Source organism: Salvelinus sp. IW2-2015, unplaced genomic scaffold (genome assembly GCF_002910315.2).
Source record: "Salvelinus sp. IW2-2015 unplaced genomic scaffold, ASM291031v2 Un_scaffold16323, whole genome shotgun sequence".
In the NCBI taxonomy this organism is placed as follows: Eukaryota; Metazoa; Chordata; class Actinopteri; order Salmoniformes; family Salmonidae; genus Salvelinus; species Salvelinus sp. IW2-2015.
Window position 1 is genome coordinate 88,284 of NW_019957534.1, and position 6,044 is coordinate 94,327.

Sequence of the window (6,044 nt, forward strand, 5' to 3'; positions counted from 1 at the left end):
CCCGGTGCTACCTTAGTCTCCCGCCTGTCCGGCGCTGCCGGAGTCTCCCATCTATTCGGGGCCTGCTGTAAGGGTTCCCAGTCCGAGGTCGGCGGCGAGGGTCGCCGCTCCAAAGGCGCCACATAAGTGGCCGAGACTATGGTGGAGTGGGGTCCACGTCCCGTACCAGAGCCGCCACCGCGGTAAATGCCCACCCAGACCCTCCCCACTAGGTTCAGGTTTTGCGGCCGGAAGTCCGCACCTTTGGGGGGGGGTACTGTCACGTTCGGACCTTAGTTCCTTTATTATGTCTTTATTTTTAGTTTGGTCAGGGCACGAGTTGGGGTGGGCATTCTATGTTGTTATTCTATGTTTGTTTCTGTATCTTATATTTCTATGTGTTTGGCCTAGTATGGTTCTCAATCAGAGGCAGGTGTCGATCGTTGTCTCTGATTGAGAATCATACTTAGGTAGGCTGTTTTCCCACAATGGTTGTGGGTAGTTGTTTTCCGTTTCAGTGTTTGCACCATTCGGGACTGTTTCGGTTTTCATTTTGATTCATTATCATTTCTTTTTGTATTTTGTATTCATTATCATTAAAAMATATTATGGATACGTACCACGCTGCACATTGGTCCGATATTTCCTACTCCTCCTCAGACGAAGAGGACGAAAGCCGTTACATTAACAGATACTTGGAGAATGTATCCTGCTTTTCTCCTTTTCTTAAAATAGTTATCAGACATCAGTAACATGATTGGATGGGTGAAAGCACAGGCTCCACTGCATAAGCTACAGTTGCTTTTACCAATCCAGGTTGTCAGTTCAGTGATAACAAAAAAATATGGCGAGAGATTAATTGATCATTTGCAAACAGGGTCCTCGAAAGGTCCTGGTTCTGTTGCGTGCTCCAGTGATGAGTCTTGTGTGGGAGGAGTCTATCGCCATGCAGGTAATTTCTTCCTCTCCGTGAACACTGGTGATCTTCAGACTCAGAGTCCCTATTTCTACGTCCCACAGTGATACAGACAAGTCATTACATCCGGCGATGACCTACACACACATAGAAACACACACGATACACACACACGGATGTAAACAGGCACGCACACACACACACGGACGTAAACACACACATACAGTATGCACACTCTTGTGTGTGTATGTGTAGATGTGACAGTGTCTATGTGTATAAGATTCCATACACTCCTGTTTCAGTGTGTGGTTGTAGCGGGCACAGGAGAGGGGGGCACCATGGCATTGTCTCCCCTCTCCTCCTCCCTGTTCCTCCCCCTTTTGTCTCTAGTAGTGCTGAGCGATTAACCGAAATGTCAGTTATTTTCCTACGTCGGTTCAATTATGTGAAACCATTTCTTTCCTTTTTTTTCTGAACTCAATGCTCACATTGCYCTGCAGTTTCTCTAGAGATAAATCAGATCATTGCCGAACTTTGAGATTTAGTGAGGAGTTGTAGTTTCCAACAGGCCAATGTTCTACATAGTTTAGCGCAGAAAACGTAATAATTAACTACAATGAAGCGGTTCCACAGTCTGACCGTATGGTCCAGACCACACGTCACCAACTGGTTAAGAGACCTGCTGAAGTCAAAACAGGTCACACCCTGCAGAGGAGGGAGAGAGGGGGTGAAGAGCGAGAGCGGGAAATAGGGTGGGGGAGGAGAGGGAGAGAGAGGGTGGGCAAGGGAGAGAGAGAACAGCGAGAGACAGACAGACAGGACAGCAGACAGACAGACATAGAGAAAGGGAGGTTAGGATTTATGGGTTACTTAATAAAATGTAGCATAACTATTCTAAAAATACTTCCTTCCCTATTAGTTTATAATTGGGAACTGTTGAGGACAGCTTCATTGTTCAACTGACCAAAGCTAGACAGTTTATTGCAGCACAAAATGTGCCCTCAGAAGCCATAACGACTAATAGAAAACATCCCCTCCCACTTTAATTACTTCTTCACATGTTTTCTCCCCAGTAAAAGGCCATTATATCCTATGTGCGTGTGTGTGTGTGTGTGTGTGTGTGTGTGTGTGTGTGTGTGTGTGTGTGTTGTGATGTGTGTGTGTGTGTTTTACATTGGTTATAGGGAGGGAGTCAACGACAGTGAGCAACATCTAATTTCTAGATAAAACACAGTTATGACTAAAAATATTTCTGACCAGTTGCGGTGTGACGGTTGACCTCTGATGTTATTCATTACTCTCCATGACTATGTGTAGATTGCTACCATGAGAGAATCTGATTATGTCAGAGTTGACATTTCAACTTGACCTGGGTCAAGGTCACTCAGACCTTCTCTGTCTATTAAAACCCAACCTTGAGTGCTGTCAAAATCTGATAAAGAATAAGGCTGTGTGGTACAATAACAGCTACCCACTACTTTTTGTATCATCCAATAGAAATGGTGGCACTTTATACCTTGCTTACTCCATAGTAACAACACAATAAATATGCATAATAATGTAGATACTATGTAATATTATTACCTTATTGATTTCCCACACTTAGGGTTTTCTCCTGAGTGAGACATGCATGATGAATACTGAGGAGGCTTCGCTGATCCTGTTGATTGGTTCCTGTTGGACAGCGGGTATTTTTTGGTAGAAGTCACCAATATCCTGGTAGGAGACATGTTCTCACCCATAATGCCAGTTAACCAATTTGTATCCTGTCACCAACCCTGGTCCTGGAGAACTATAGGGTGTAGCTCTCTTAGGAAAGAAGCCTGAAAAACACCCTACCCTTTTGGTCCCAAGGAAGGCATGCTAACCACAGTGCCAAGACAAATAACTCCCTTGGAAGAGCTTGTAATGCAGCAAGCAATTATACAGTCATTGCAATGGTGTGCAGGGTTTTGTTCTAGCCCAGCACAAAGTAAATGGAGATAATGAGGCCTACCTGCATGTAGATTCTCTTCGGGTCGTTGTCCTCACTGAAGGGGCTCTCAAACAGCCCAGTGTGATGTTTGAGGAACCACAACAGATGGACCCCTCCCCTCTCATCTCCCCATTACAGCAAACAGCGCAGCCCTGGTGACTGGGAGGAATACTGGCCAGATTGGTCAAATGTTCAGATGGGACATTTATTTTAGCACAAAGAGAATTAGGAATTTTAGCTGTACTTTTGTGTCATACCAGTAGCATAGAGAGATTGGGACATTATTGAAAACAAGAGACACTCAGTCAAAAATGGAACTTCAATTTATCAAATCAAAAGCAAAAGTTACACTTTGAGTATTTTAAAAGTTAACAGTTAAAAGTCAGCTAGACACCAAACAAGTGGACGTCCTTAAAGCAGCTGGTCGTGGACACGTCAACAAAGTGGAGGTCCATGCTGCTGGTTGCTACAGCGTCCTTGTGGACATGTAGACGAATCAGTGGTCCAGCCCCTGAACTCCTCTGTTAAACCCTTCCTCTGCAGGGTCTCCAGCCAGCTGGGGACATACATAGAGTGTGTGTGTGTTGTGTGTGTGTGTGTGTGTGTGTGTGTGTGTGTGTGTGTTGTGTGTGTGTGTGTGTGTGTGTGTGTGGTGTGTGTGTGTTGTGTGTGTGTGTGTGTGTGTGTGTGTGTGTGTGTGTGGTGGTGTGTGTGTGTGTGTGTGTGTGTGTGTGTGTGTGTGTGTGTGTGTGTGTGTGCTAACTCATTCACACATTATCCCACTCACCTTCATAGTCTAGAGGACATGTAGTTGGAAGTTCCACAGAGTGGGCAGCCCCTCTTTACTGACACAGATGTAGCGGAGTGGGGGGTAGAGCACCTCTAGGCCTGGAGGTGTTGTCTCTCTCTCTGCACTTCTGTAGCAGGTAGCTACACAGCTCTTCCACTCACATGACACGTCAATCTATAAGAACAGCAGGACATTGGTGTGAACGAGAATTAGTTCTCAATCAATCAAATCAAATCAATTTATATAGCCCTTCTTACATCAGCTGATATCTCAAGTGCTGTACAGAAACCCAGCCTAAAACGCCAAACAGCAAGCAATGCAGGTGTAGAAGCACGGTGGCTAGGAAAAACTCCCTAGAAAGGCCAAAACCTAGGAAGAAACCTAGAGAGGAACCAGGCTATGAGGGGTGGCCAGTCCTCTTCTGGCTGTGCCGGGTGGAGATTATAACAGAACTGGCCAAGATGTTCAAATGTTCATAAATGACCAGCATGGTCAAATAATAATAATCACAGTAGTTGTCGAGGGTGCAGCAAGTCAGCACCTCAGGAGTAAATGTCAGTTGGCTTTTCATAGCCGATCATTAAAATAGACTTACTTGATGAAATTGGGTAAACAAACAAACAGCAAACAGTTAAAATATACATAACAAAGGATTATAGTTCACATGTTACCTCATTAAAGACCATTTCCATCCATCTGTACTGGCTGTCTGGACCAATCACAGAACTCATCCCTCCTTCTCCTCCTCCGTCTCTCCGTGCACCTCTCCAACTCGGGACCCTTGTCCGAGGGTGTGCGATGGGTAAATGCGTCCGTCAGCAACAGCAAGTGTTCTAGTCTAGTTCTAGGGCTCCCAAGTGGCGCAGCAGTCTAAGGCACCTCATCTCAGTGCAAGAGGTTTCACTACAGTCCCTGGTTTGAATCCAGGCTGTATCACATCCGACTGTGATTGGGAGTCTCATAGGGCGGCGTACAATTGGCCCAGCGTTGGCTGGGGTAGGCCGTCATTGTAAATAAGAATTTGTTCTTAACTGACTTGCCTAGTTAAATAAAGATCAAATTAAAACATGTTTTGTTCTAGTTCCTCCTGAAGACAGGCATTCTGGCATGCATCCCTGTAAATGGGAAATATTTACTGTCCCATTGCAGTAGACACTTTAGATACATATGAAAGTCAATTATAGATAGGCACAACGTGTTTATTGGATAGATATAAATTCCATAAATACTGTAGTGGCCATTATTGACTGTACTACTGCATAATATGAATGCCTTACAGAATATGAACATGTAGCACTCCCCTCTGGCAGCAGTAAGACTGCACACATTGTGACCAATTTCAAAGACTAGAGTAACTGGGTCCAGATAACTAACCAATTTCATGTGGTAGGCCTCCTTGAAATTACTGTGTGAAAGTCACAAAAAACAAATGCTCTAAAAAGCATTGTTGTATTGAGGTTGAAACTCAAGTTTCCTTGTATTGTATGTATTTAAAGTGTACTTGAAGAGAGACTTCAGGGTGTGAGGGAGACTGCTAGGCATAGGGGTGCCACTAAACCCCCGTCTGGTGTGTCGCCAACCATGATGAGGACAGGCTTGTTGGTCCCGTTGCCATGGGAAACCACGGGACAATCAGTCACATCTCCACATTCTCCTCTCTCTTCCTGGTTAATCTACACATGCATGAGTGCTCCTTTTAGATCAGGGGCAGTTCTCGCAATCAACCCACCACCAGGGATATGCAGTCAATGAGACAATGAAACTGTTTCTACTCCAAAAGGGTTTGGAATTGGAACTAAGATGTAAATTTGCTCTACTCAGAGCTAGGTTTTTCAAAAACATGTTGATATCTTGATTTTCTGTAGAATGAAATCACAGGATTCACGCACACAAAACTGAACTAGAATAGAGAAGATGAAAGGTATCTAAACTCAATGCTAAACATAAAATGTGTAAATAGACTAGACAGCATTTATAACTTCAACACTGATCTAAATTACAAATAGATAGCCTAACAAAGACCCAATCACAATGGAGTATAAAGTGCATTCTCCTTCTTTATTGTTCTTAAAACATAAAAAACTCACCAAGAGCTGCTGTCTCTTAGGTCATCCATTCCTACACACCTAACCTTTCTGTCTGTCCTTCAAATGAGAGCTAAGTCGATTATGTGCTGTTAAACAGACTGAAATTTCACTCTGAACCAAGCTCTAAAAACAACCTCAGTCATACATTTACATTTTCCCTCTGGAATCTTCCTTAGGTGTGCTCCTCGTGAGTGACACGTTCTGACCTTAGTTCCTTTTTTATGTCTTTGTGTTAGGTTGGTCAGGGCATGAGTTGGGGTGGGTAGTCTATGTTCTTTTTTCTATGTTGTTATATTT

General features: G+C 44.0%; 1 pseudogene; it reads right to left on the reverse strand.

Annotated features, from left to right (window-relative positions):
- LOC139027423 (uncharacterized) overlaps window positions 1–5,776 on the reverse strand; it is a 27,918-nt pseudogene extending 22,142 nt beyond the window's left edge.
- Window positions 5,777–6,044: the final 268 nt, after the last annotated feature.